The sequence below is a fragment of the Eleutherodactylus coqui genome, chromosome 7 (genome assembly GCF_035609145.1).
Source record: "Eleutherodactylus coqui strain aEleCoq1 chromosome 7, aEleCoq1.hap1, whole genome shotgun sequence".
NCBI classification, from domain to species: domain Eukaryota; kingdom Metazoa; phylum Chordata; class Amphibia; order Anura; family Eleutherodactylidae; genus Eleutherodactylus; species Eleutherodactylus coqui.
This window is the reverse complement of record NC_089843.1, coordinates 66,022,816-66,035,930: the sequence shown is the minus strand read 5'-3', so window position 1 is coordinate 66,035,930 and position 13,115 is coordinate 66,022,816. Positions and strand designations below refer to the sequence as shown.

General features: G+C 43.9%; 1 protein-coding gene across 2 annotated transcripts in view; it reads left to right on the top strand.

Moving 5' to 3' along the window:
- The first annotated feature begins 9,027 nt into the window (after nucleotides 1-9,027).
- The window catches only part of KLHL5 (kelch like family member 5), a 71,492-nt gene continuing 67,404 nt past the window's right edge, over nucleotides 9,028-13,115 (top strand). For both annotated transcript variants that reach the window (XM_066573182.1, XM_066573183.1), the window contains exon 1: nucleotides 9,028-9,180. The gene's annotated coding sequence lies outside the window, so the exon portion shown is untranslated. The remainder of the gene's footprint in view (nucleotides 9,181-13,115) is intronic.

Sequence of the window (13,115 nt, the reverse complement as noted above, 5' to 3'; positions counted from 1 at the left end):
TTCCTCAACGTAAAATGTTGAAGTCTTTGAATATCCACCATCTGCAGTACGTAATATCATCAAAAGAGTCAGAGAATCTGGAGAAATTAATGTGTACAAGACCAACGGACAATATTGGATGCTCGAGATCTACGGAACCTCAGGCGGTACTGCATTAAAAGTATAAATGATTCTGCAATGCAAATCACTGCATAGGATCAGGAATACTTCCAGAACTTATTGTCTGTGAACACAGGTCACGGTGCAATCCACAAATGCCAGTTATAGCTGTACCATGCAAAGAAGAAGCCAACACAATCCAGAAACACCAGCTTCTTCTCTGGGCCAAAACTCACTTAAAATGGACTGAGGCAAAATGGAAACCTATTCTGGGGTCAGATGAATCAAAATTTGAAATTATTTTTGGAAACCACAGCCACCGTGTCCTGCTAACTCAAGAGGAGAGGGACTATCCAGCTAGTTATCAGTGTACAGTTCAAAAACCTGCATCTCTGATGGTATAGGCTTGCATTAGTTCCTATGGCTTGGGTAGCTTACACATCTTGATAGGCACCATCAATGCTGAGCAGTATATAGAGTGTTTAGAAAAACATATGCTCTCATCTAGATGTCGTCTCTTTCAGGGAAGGCCATGCATATTTCAACAAGGCAATGCTAAGCCTTACACTGGATCCATTACAGCAGCATGGCTTCACAGAAGACGAGTCCGGGTGCTGGACAGGCCTTCTTTCACCAATAGAAAACATTTCGTACATTTTGGAAATGAAAAATCCGGCAAACATGACCCACGACTATTGAGCAGCTAGAAACCTACATCAAAGCCAAAAGTCATGAGACAGGAATTGTTATCATATAAGACCTACTCTAGCCCAAGGAAGTGCAGTAACTCGATGTGGCATTGATTTCTCAAGTGGACAGAAGACTCTGGACCATTTGTTTCTCAATCAAAATCACTGTCCAGTTCTCATAGAATAAAGCACTTAACACTTATTACTGACATGCTAAGCAACAGCGAATGTGATTGGCCAATGCCCAATTCGAAGAAATCTACAAGTTCCTTTCTACGAAATCATTCACAGACAGCAAATTACTGGATTTAGTCATGCAAGTGCCTTTTACCTGATCATTGCACCATGTAGATATTTCAGCAACCAGCCGGCAGACGCGAACCTTTGCATCTTTTATGTTCCATGAAAATGATAATTTGTCAGCAACACGTCATCGTGCGAGCGGGAGAATTGCTACTGACAGTGATGATCGAATGGCCGCTCAAATGATTATCTGTCATGAATGATCATTCACTTGGCTGTTCATCCCCCAACAATTGCTCAAGGTTCTTTCAAGCTCTGATCAGCGCTCGTTATGAGCAATTTATCTTCCCCTGTTAAAAGACCTTTACTCCCCCATTGGGTGAAGAAACGTGCCTGCCTGGTAGCACATGCATTATCCTTATAGTCATGTACTTGTAGTAGTACATCCCAAAATGTAGCATCTAAATAAAATGTCCTGAAAAATAATTTTGGGAATTACTCCAGAAATAGATATTGTAAACTGCACTAATTACATAGTAGGTTCAGAAGGTATTTTTATTATGTTGTGACCTTGTGTAAATAAAAAAAACCCCACAGTTTTCCCCATCATTCCGCACTCATTACCCCATAATGACAAAGGGAGAACAGGATGTTAGAAATCGTTGCAAATTTTAAAAAAATGAAAAACTAGCCTTTTGCATTGCCTTAAGTATTCACGCCCCGTACTCAGTACTTAGTTGTAGCACCTTTGGCAGTGATTCCAGCCTCCAGTCTTCTTGGAAATGATGCCACAAGGTTTGCACACCTGAATTTGGGGATTCTCTGCCATTTTTCTCTGCAGATCCTCTCTAGTTCTGTCAGGTTGGATGGGGGCCGTCTGTGGACAAACCTTGTTAGGTTTCTCCAGAGATGTTCCATTGGGTTCGCATTAGGGCTCTGGCTGGGCCACTCAAGGGCATTCACAGAGTTGTCTCTAAGCCCCTCCTGTGTTGTTTTGGCTGTTTTGCTAAGGTTCATTGTCTTGTTGGAAAGTGAACCTTCTGCCCAGTTTGAGGTCTCTTGCTCTCTGGATCAGGTTCTTTCATTAAGAATATCTCTGTACTTTGCTCCATTCAGCTTTCCATCAACCCTGACTGGTCTCCCTGTCCCACAGTATGATGCCGCCACCACCAGGCTTCACTGTACGGATGGTATTAGGCAGGTGATGAGCCTGGTTCTCTATTTACATAATGCTTAGAACTGAGGCCAAAAAGTTCAATCTTGGTTTCATCAGACTAAAGAATCTTGTTTCTCAGTCTGAGAGTCATTTAGATATTTTTGGCAATCTCCAGGTGGGTTTTCATATGTCTTTTACTGAGGAGAAGCTTCTTTCTGGCCTCTCTGCTATAAGGCCCAGATTGGTGGAGCAATGCAGTGATGGTTGACCTTCTGGAAGTTTCTCCCATCTGCACACAGGATCTTTGGAGCTCAGTCAGAGTGACCATCGTATTCTTGGTAACCTCTCTTACCGAGGCCCTTCTCTCTTGTTTTCTTAGTTTAGTGGGTTGGCCATCTCTAGGAAGAGTCCTGGTTGTTCCAAATTTCTTCCATTTAAGAATTATGGAGGCCACTGTGGGAACTTACACTGCAGCAGAAAATTTTTGTAATCTCTTCCAGATCTGTGCCTCCACACAATCCTGTCTCTGAGCTCTACAGCCAGTTCTCACCTCCTCATAGCTTGGTTTTGGCTCTGATATGCATTGTGAGCTGTGAGACCTTACATAGACAGAGCCGAGTCTTTTAAAGTTACTTCCAATCAACTGAATTTACCCTAGGTGACTCCAATCAAAGTGTAGAAACATCTTAAAGATGATCAAGAGAAATGAAAGTCCTCAGAGCTAAATTTCAAGTGTCATAACAAGGGTCTGAATACTTATATCAATGCAAAATATTAGTTTTCAATTTAAAAAAATTACAAAGATTTCTCACTTTGTCATTATGGGGTATTGAGAGTAGAATGATGGGGGGGGTGACTTAATTTTTTTTTTTTTAATTTGCAGAAGGCCACAACATAACAAAATGTAAAAGAGTGAAAGGGTCTGAAGACTTTCCAAACCTACTGTAACTATAGAAAACTTTGATACGTGCTCTTAAAAAAGTTAGGATAACAATGGAAAGAAGAACGGGACAAATAATACCAGTGTGCAGGGGAATATACAGAAGTGAAGAGGATAACCAAACCAAACCAAAAATTCAAATGTGGTGCCCTTAGGGTGCTGGTTAGCATTGTCATGACCACCCGCACCCGAATCTAACAGAGGGCCCCCTAATAGCTGTATAGTCTGCCTCTTTAGTAGCTACGCTTTTGTGATTGTAACGTAATGCTAAAAATACGAGTTTGAGCAGCAGACTATGGCAGGTGTTTGCTCAGTGCCTCTCGCAGCTGTGTTAAAATAGTTTTAGTGCAGGAAATGACACTTTTACATAGGAAATATAAACCATATGCAGATATAGACCATATTGCCTGGACTCTGGTCTTTTAAACATATTGGTTTCTAACAGTCTACCAGAACAGAATACCAATAACTGATAATTAGGACATATCCATAAAATAAGCTGTAAATGCCTGTGTGGTGAGGCTCTGACTTTTGGAACTCCAAACCTATTGCATTTTCCATGGGCTGTATACAGAGGCGTAACTTGAAGCTCCTGGGCCCCGATGCAAAACTTGTAACAGGGCCCCCAACTATAATGCTTTACTCATAGTACTGGGTTCCCTATATGGAGAAGAGAGGCCTTATGGGCCCCCTAAGGCTCCTGGGCCCGGGTGCAACCGCATCCCCTGCATCTTCTATAGTTTTGCCCCTGGCTGTATAGGGTGTTCTGGAAGCAGCATGCTCTCCATGCTTTTCTTTCTTATTATAAATGTCTTCCAAGGCCTCCTGCACAGGGGCAGATTTGCATTGCAAAATCCAGAGCGGGATTCTGCTTCCGGATTCTGTAGCAAACCAGCCCATAGCATGCTATGGCAAAACGCAATTTCCTGCCCACGTGAAGAAATCGATCGTGATTTTCCTATGGGAGGAGAAATCGCAGCATGTGTTGGCTACACACACCCAGCTTCCATTGAAGTAAATAGAAGCTGTCCTTCCTGCAACCATTCTGCAATCATCAGTGCAGAATTGTTGTGACAGCTGCGTCATCGCCATAGCAACGGTGCGGCATTCTCTGTACTGCACATGTGCACTGGTGTATTGGACAGCACATCAGCAGCAGAGAAGAAGATGCCGGACAAGTAAGCAGGGCACTGGGCAGTGGGTCGAACTCTGCTGCGGGAATCCCACATGGGGGGTCCGACCCGCCCCCTGTATGCAGGAGGCCTAACAAGCATTAGGGGACATGAACCCCTTATTAGTCATCATTGGAGTATCAGTTCTTCAGACATCTACCAATCAGACATTTACAACATTCTGTGTCTCTTGACCCGCAGAGGTCTCCAATAAAGGGTGTCTCAAAAGTGTGGAATAAAAACTGTTTAGTTGTGGAGCAAGGGAGAAACCTGTTAGGCCACATTCCCAATATAACGGCCATTTTGAATGTCGCCATCTTGAATGCAACTCTAATTTTTCCAGTGGGATGGTAGGTGTATGATATATTAAACTAGCAATTTCACCAGAAAAACAATAGTGTGCCCTAACTTGAGCTGAAACGAAGCAAATAGTGACTAATGAGCGATTTATCGCTCAGTACCCTGTCAGGCCCTGCTTTTACACAGGATGGCCATCTGTCAAAATTGCCCATTCAAGGGAATTTTTTTAGCCCGTAGGCAACCCATGTAAAAGTACACTAATTTTACTGACCTGTAGAATAAAGTGAGCATGTCATTTTTGCCACACTGTGCATGCCATAAAAAGTAATCCAAAAAAACAATTAAATGGCAACATTAAAAAATACAACTTTTCACACAAAAACAAGGCCTTATATGGTTATGCTGATAGAAAAATACCAAAATTATTTATCTTGGAGGGCGGCGAATTCATTGTCCAAAAAATCCCTCCCCTAGAAGAAGTTGTCAGAATTGAATAAAACTTTCTAAGTGTGACTGTATTGTTGATATAAGTAAGTGATTACAATATCAGAGCCATAGGAGAATTGTATTGTGGAAAACTGCACACTTAAAGGAAGGCTAAAAAGGATACAAGATGTAATATGGACAGGCATGGAGGCTCTAGTACCCTGTTGTACCACCTCTAGCTAGGATACAAGATGTCATATGGGTCAGCATGGAGGCTCTAGTACTCTGTTGTACTGCCTCTAGCTTGGATACAAGATGTGATACCAATGAGCATGGAGGCTCTAGTACTCTGTTGTACCACCTCTAGCTTGGATGTAAGCTGTGATATGGGTCGGCATGGAGGCTCTCTTACCCTGTTGTACCACCTCTAACTGGGATACAAGATGTGATACGGATAAGCATGGAGGCTCTAGTACCCTGTTGTACTGCCTCTAGCTTAGATACAAGATGTGATACAGGCAGGCATGGAGACTCTAGTACCCTGTTGGGACACTTCTAGCTTGGATGCAAGATACGATGCCGGCGGGCATGGAGGTTCTAGTACCCTGTTATAGTGCCTCTAGCTTAGATACAAAATGTGATATTGGCAGGCATGGAGGCATACTGGTTCCATATTGTATCCTGTGGCATATTGCTCCACATTTGCTGTAACTGAGCCTCTAGATCATGCAAACTCATTTGCTGTCCCAGATGATCGCATGCATGTTCTATTGGCGATAAATTCAAGAACCGGGCAGGACACAGAAGTGTGACAATGTTGTGGAGGCATTTCTGTAACACCCTTGTGTGTGCGGCCGAGCATTATCCTGCTGGTAAATGCCTTAATAGAAGTACTGCCATGAGAGGAACACGTGTACTTGCAGGATGTCCTGAACATATCGCTGAGCTGTCATTGTCCTTCGTACCACTACTAGAAGTGACCGATTATTGTATGCGATGGCTTCTTAAACCATCACACTAGTACTGGAGGCAGTGTGCTGCTCCATAGCAAACGCAGGATTGAGGCGCTCACCCCTAGGTTTCCAGACATGAACATGTCCGTCATCAGTGCCTAAACTGAACCTGAATTCATCACTGAAGACCACTCCGTTCCACTTTGTAGCAGTCCAGTCTCATCGTTCATGACATTATTGCAAACAGAAGTGATAGTGGGTGTCAAAAGCACTACGTGTAATTGGGCGACATGAGACTAAACAACCTTCAGCCAAGCACCTGGAAATGGTTCCCACAGACACAGGGGCCTGTAACAATGGTGCCAACTGTCTCTGGATGGCAGACAATGAAACTGTTGGAGCTGCTTATGTTTGTCGGACGATCAAACGATCATCTCTACTGGTGGTCTGTCTAGGGCAGTGATGGCGAACGTTTTAGAGACCGAGTGCCAAAACTGCAACTCAAAACCCACTTATTTATCACAAAGTGCCAACACATAAGGGGGTGGGGCTTATCACGACGTATGATTTTTACCTCTGTCGTTCTTAAAAGGACAAGGCTGTTTCAAAATAGACCGGGTGCAGATTTTGACTTCTTTTGGATGCGGAAATGCTGTGGAATTTGTCACAAAAACTTCCGCTGAGGACATTCTGCAGCATTTCCACCTCGTGTAAACATATCCCAGCGGTGATATTGACCCCCTTCCCCCCTGAGCGGCCCCAGCAGTAAGGGTGATCCCCCTCCCCCCCCAGAGCAGCTCCAGCGCTAATAGTGACCCCCCCAGAGCGGCTTTAGTGGTTATAGTGACCCCGCACAGCGGCCCCAGCGGTAATAGTGACACTGTACCGTGGCCCCAGTCGTAATAGTGACATCCCACAGTGGCCCCCCAGTAGTAATAGTGACACCACACAGTGGTCTCAGTGGTAATAGTGACATCCCACAGTATCCCCAGTAGTAATAGTGACATCCCACAGCAGCCCCCAGTAGTAATAGTGACATCCCACAGCGGCCCCAGCGGTAATAGTGACACCCCACAGTGGTCCCCAGTAGTAATAGTGACATTTCACAGCGTCCTCAGTAGTAATAGTGACGTCCCACAGTAGCCAATAGTAATAGTGACACCCCACAGTGGTCCCCAGTAGTAATAGTGACATTTCACAGCGTCCCCAGTAGTAATAGTGACATCCCACAGTAGCCAGTAGTATTAGTAACATCCCACAGAGGTCCCCAGTAGCAATAGCGACATCCCACAGTGGCCCCTGTAGTAATAGCGCCCGCCCCCCTCTGGGACCCAAATCCCCCCACACACACCTTCTCTGCTTGGCGCTGTTGCTGCCATTGATCCCGGGAGCACACACTGTGACATGCTGCCGGACACCTCCTCCCTTCCCTGCTCTCGCGGAACCAAGTAGGAGACGTCAGAGGAGGATCCCGGCTGCATACTGACATCACAGTGTGCGCCGGGATCAGCGCCTCTAGCAGAGCTGCTGAGTGAATACCGGCAGGGGAGCTGCGGCACCCCTGCCGGTATTTACTAATGTGGTGAGCGGCCGACGGCGGCGAGTGCCAGCTGGGAAGGCTTTGAGTGCCGCCTCTGGCATGCCTGCCATAGGTTCGCCACCAGTGGTCTAGGGTGTCCTAAGCCCAGTCACCTTGTGTGCCCTCACACATCCACTGGTCACAACACCTCCTAACAGTCTAGCCAGAACGGCCCAGGATGTGGGCATTTCTTCGATATGACCATCCAGGTTCTTGTATTCCAAAAACGCGCCCCTCTCAGACTCTTGTTTACTGGGTGAAATCTCTTCAATTGCATCATAGAGGCGTCTAGTGGTCAACAAGCTCTACATGAGCGGCAAAAGAGATCCACTACACGCAAGTAGCCTCTAAGGACTTTTTTATAGGCGATGGGTGGAATTATTTTCAGGGCCTCAGGTGGCAAGACCGCTCATCTAATCACGCCACAACTCAAATCATTTCTATATCTGCCAGAAATGTAACTGCATGCAGCAAAATGACCAACTCCCCTGACTTTAGTCCCCTGCCCTCAAATTACGCCCATCATGTACACTCCCTGCCCCCCACCCTGTCCTGATTGAGCCCCCCCCCCTGCATCAAATGCGCTGTGGAATAAGTTGGCGCTATACAAATAAAGATTATTATTACAAAATGACAACGCCTTCAGAGTGCTTGAATTTTTTTTTTGTGCAAAGAGTATGTATATGTGTGTGTGTATATATATATAAATTTTTATTTTGATATTTCTTTTAGTATTATAATTATTACTATTATATACTAATATTTAGACTTATTTATTTAGAGGTTACAGAACTGTAAAATGTTTTGTTTTTTAAATAGAAAACGTTACATTTTCTTTTGCTACCACATTGATGTTCTGTTCTTCCTGCTTCTATTAGAAAAACAGTAGAACTTCCAAGTCTTCAAGCTGAATATTCCCATATTCCTTTAAAGATCCTAAAACAAACTATCAAACTATATTCCACTATAGTAAGGAAACACGTCTCTAAGACCCGCAAATGGAAAATAAAAAAGCTATATATTGCAATCATTACCAGACTGAAAAGCAGCCCTTATAGTACTACACTCAATCTTCCACCCTCTAGTGGGTTAACAGAAACCAGCACTGTTTGTGAGTGCTCGACTCCTCCCTGCGTTGTATTCTGGGAGTTGTAGTCTGGTCTATGCAGAAATACAGTAGATGTAAAAGCTTCACAGCTGACATTTCCGATTTCCACTACCCCTGAGTGTGATATTAGACATATATAGATCTTAAGACGCTCTTAGAAGGAAGTAAAGTTGCAGATTTGATATCTTATCCTGCCTGAATGTCCTGTGATAGGAGATAATTTTAAGGCTGTAGCCTCCTGCAGCTCCAAGAAGTGGCCTAACCAGCTCTCGGGGTGTGACAGCTGCTGCCATTGTATGGATGTGACTGTTGAGTGCAGGCTGCTACATTGTATCAGCGCTTCCTCCTCCTGTGACGTCACTGCCGCTGGGAGATCCCTGCATGGTGTTCCCCAGAAGTGAAGACACAGGAGGGGAGGTATGGAGCCTGGAGAAACTGCAGCTCCTCAACACATCCTGAAGAGACTCAAGCTCCCTCCTCCACAGCCGGCCAGTGCTGGGCACCCCGTTGGGCAGGTACCAGGGGGCTGGGGAGGGTGATGCCTATCATCTACAGGCTGTCCTCATGTCCTGATGAGAGTTACTGACTTCTGCTGCTAGTTTTTATTTACTTCTGTTCTTCTTAGTTTGTACATGGACAGCTTTTGGCTTTGTAGCAGCTGTGTAATTAGTCCTCGATCTGCTGGCACTTGTAGTTCTACAGTTAATGGAGAGTTTTTACATGACTCTATGCAGGATGTGGTATTTCTGTTGGATGAATACTTGAGATGTTAGATGCAACTTCCACAGCTTGTGGCTGTTCTGTGAGCACGGGGTAAAGGTACATTTACGCAGAGTGACTATCACTCCATCAAACAATGCAAATGAGTTGTTCCGCATAATAACAGTCACCTATAGCAACAACTCACTTGCTAGTCTTGTATCTGTTGGTTAATCAAAAGTCATCCTGTGTAAAGTTACAGTTGTTCGTTATTGCATGAAGATATATGAACAATATGTTGACGAATAACTAATGAACATTAATACTGTTTTTATGCGAGTGCGATATCCGATCCTCGAGCTAACATCGCAGCACGATTTTTCCTCTGTGTTTTGCAAGGAAACCGCATTGCTATACTTAAGATCTTCATGCGCATTAAAATCACAATATTGTAAATCACATTGTATTCACATGAAAATCACGTTTACATGTGAGCAAGATTTTCTTTTTTGTTAAACTCCCATAGGAAATAATAGGTGATTCTGGAACAGAATCCCCCAAAAGTAGGACTTGCTGCAATTTTTCATTCTGGCACTATTGGTGTGAGCGATCAAGGGTTTTTTTTTCCTATGTGAGTTTCATAAATATTGCAATGGGAAGGAACTCGCACAGGAAAATCATTTGTGTAAGGTGCCCCGAGCACTATCAGGTTTGGGGTCATGTGCTGTTCGTCTTAATTCTTGGGCAACACACAGCCCTGTTATAGCATATGGGGCTATGCAGATTAATGTTTTTCACACAGACTGGTGGTCCACATGAAAAAAAGCCTCATTGCATATCTTATACCTGTCTGTATTACTAATGCATGTCTCTGCACTGTGTCTGTGTGAATCGATGTGCAGCTCACACACAGTAAGTGTGCACTCAGCCTAAATACACCCTAAAGTGCTCAGTGTAAAAGCAAACAAGCGACTGTCATTGGTACGCTTCAGCAACTTTGAGCAACTGAACAAAAGTTTCTGCATGTTAAGATACCTTAAGATGATACTTGTAATTCCACATCAGCAAAGCAAGCAAGGTGTTGGGGGCATCGCCTGAAATTTGCCATCCTTCAGACATATTCAGGACAAGGTGTTGGTGATCATTTAGCGTCTTAAAGGCCCTTTAACACATCAAGATAAATTGGAAGGAGCATGCAACAGGTTTTGATGTAGTAACTGTATATTGTTTGCCTGGCATGTATTCACAATGAACAATATTCGGGTTGTTTTGATTGTTCGTTGGCTAATAACCACGTCTCTAGTTACTCCTTCTGCCATTTCCTTCTATTCATCACATCGACTCCTTTTTATTGCAAACAATGCAGCAGCAGATGAATGATGATTTTCAGGTCTGCTTGAAAGATCTGATCAGGTTAATCTAAGGATTTATCGCTGATGTTCAGTCACTGCATGCATCTTACACTTATTAATTATCATGCAAACCACTCGATCTAACTATTATTTGCATGATGATTGTGCCATGCAGAAGGGCCTTTAGCTTATCCCATTACGTGACCGCTGAGATCCCCTGGCACAGCAGAGCTGCAGGGTCCTTGCAGACCCTGATCAGTTCTGCAAGTAACTATTGTCAGTCACTACAGGGGATATTTTTCCCTCTAACTGAGGCTCCTATGGATTCCCCAGCTACAGTGTAAAAGTGTCAAATAAAAAACTGACCCCCAGAGGTCTTATATGATGTCGTGAGGGCCACAGATGGTTAAAAAAAAAAATAATTACATAAGGCCCAATGCACACGGGCATAGTTGCACTGTGGGATCCGGAGCGGGTGTTCACCTCCAGATCCCGCGGCAAATACTGCCCGTAGGCATGTTACGTAAAACGCTTTTTCATGTCCACGAGCGGAAATCAACTGTGGGGAAAATCCCAGCATGTCCTATTCTAGTACGAGCCTCGCATAGATGACTTCCATCGCAGTCAATGGAAGCCGTCCGTCACGCGGCGATTCGCCACAGATCCACATTATCACCGACGCAACTGCATGTCATTCTCTGCACTGTGCACGTGCAGCTGTGTGCCAGCCGGAACATTTGCAGCACCGAGAAGAAGACAACTGATAGGTACGTGGGGATCACCGCTGGGGCACAGGGTCTGATTCCGCTGCAAGATCTGCGACCCAGCTGTGTGCAATTGGCCTAAATAGCTGAAAAAAAATTACAGAATAAAATAAAAATAAGTGTGTATATATATAAAAAAGAAAATAACCCCAAACCATTGCTGTATGCACCCTATAAACCAAAACCTTTTCATATTATATATCAAAATGTCCGAAAGAAAACGAGGAAATCGTTATCATACTTTATTAGCGTAAATATACTAATTTAAAAAAAACTATAAATGTTAAAAAACTTTTTTTTTTTCCTTCAGCTTTTTACCCCCAATAAAACGGAGAAAAAAAGTCAGTGAAAAAGATTTAAAAAAATAAATAATAATAATAATTTACCTTATATGTCACGGGAAAGAAAAAAATTATTTTTGTAGCTGAAGGTAAAAAATAGAGAAGTAAAACCACCACATGGGTAAAATCCCGAAAAAGTGTCTGGTCCTTAGGGCTTATTCACACGTCCATATATCAGCCGGGTTTTCATGCCCGGCCGATATACGGTGTCCCTTTCTGCAGGGGTAGGAGGTGGGTTGGGCCGGGAGCAGTGCACTGAGCTCCCGCCCCTCACCACTGATTGCAATAGGAGGGTGGGACTGGGGTGGAGCTAAGTTCTGCCCGGCCCCCTCCCAGTGCAAATAGGGGCGGAGAGAGGGCAGGAGCTCAGTGCACTGCTCCCGACCCAGCCCGCCTCCTCCCTCTGCAGAAAGGGACACAATATATCGGCTGGGCATGAAAACCCGACCGATATACGGACATGCGAATAAGCCCTTAAAATACAAAACAGCCTGGTACTTAAAACCGTACCACTGCAGGGCGTACATTTACATCCATATTGTCAGGGTATGTATGACTGGAGAATGCACGGCAATCTCCCATCATACATCGCGGGTGTCGGCTCTTTCTTACAGCCGCCACCCGGCGGCAACAGCAAAAGGAGCCGCATGGCAGATCAAAGCTGTTAACCCTTTAAACGCCGCTGTCAATTCTAGCAGCAGCATTTAAATCCACCGTGGGGTGGCTTGATAGACTGCCTGTCAGGTTGCAGTATGATGTAACGCTATGGTATTACATCATACTGCAGGAGCGATGAAAGCATCGCAAGTTGTTGTCTCCTCTGCCAGCTAAAAAAAAAAAAAGTAAAAATAAGATCGATAAAGTTTAAATCACCCCCCCCCCCTTTGATAATAAAAGAATCTAAATCATTAAACAAAAATACATATTTGGTATCGCTGCGTCCTTAAAAGTGTTATCTATCAAAATAACGCATTCTTTACCCCCCGCGGTGAACGTCGTAAAAATAAATAAATGAATAGAACGCCAGAAATGCACTTTTTTGGGTCACCCAAGAAAAAAATGCAATAAAAGCGATCAAAAAGTAATTTGTATTCCAAAATGGTACCAAGGGAAACTACAGGACGGCACACAAAAAATGAGCCCTCGCTCAACTGTGTTGCTGGAAAAATGAAAAAGTTATACGACACAGAAGATGCAGCAGAAAATAATTGTAAAAAATGAAATGTCTTTGAAAAAAATCTATGTAGTACGGAAAAAAACCTATACAAGTTTGGTGTCTTAGTAATCGTATTGA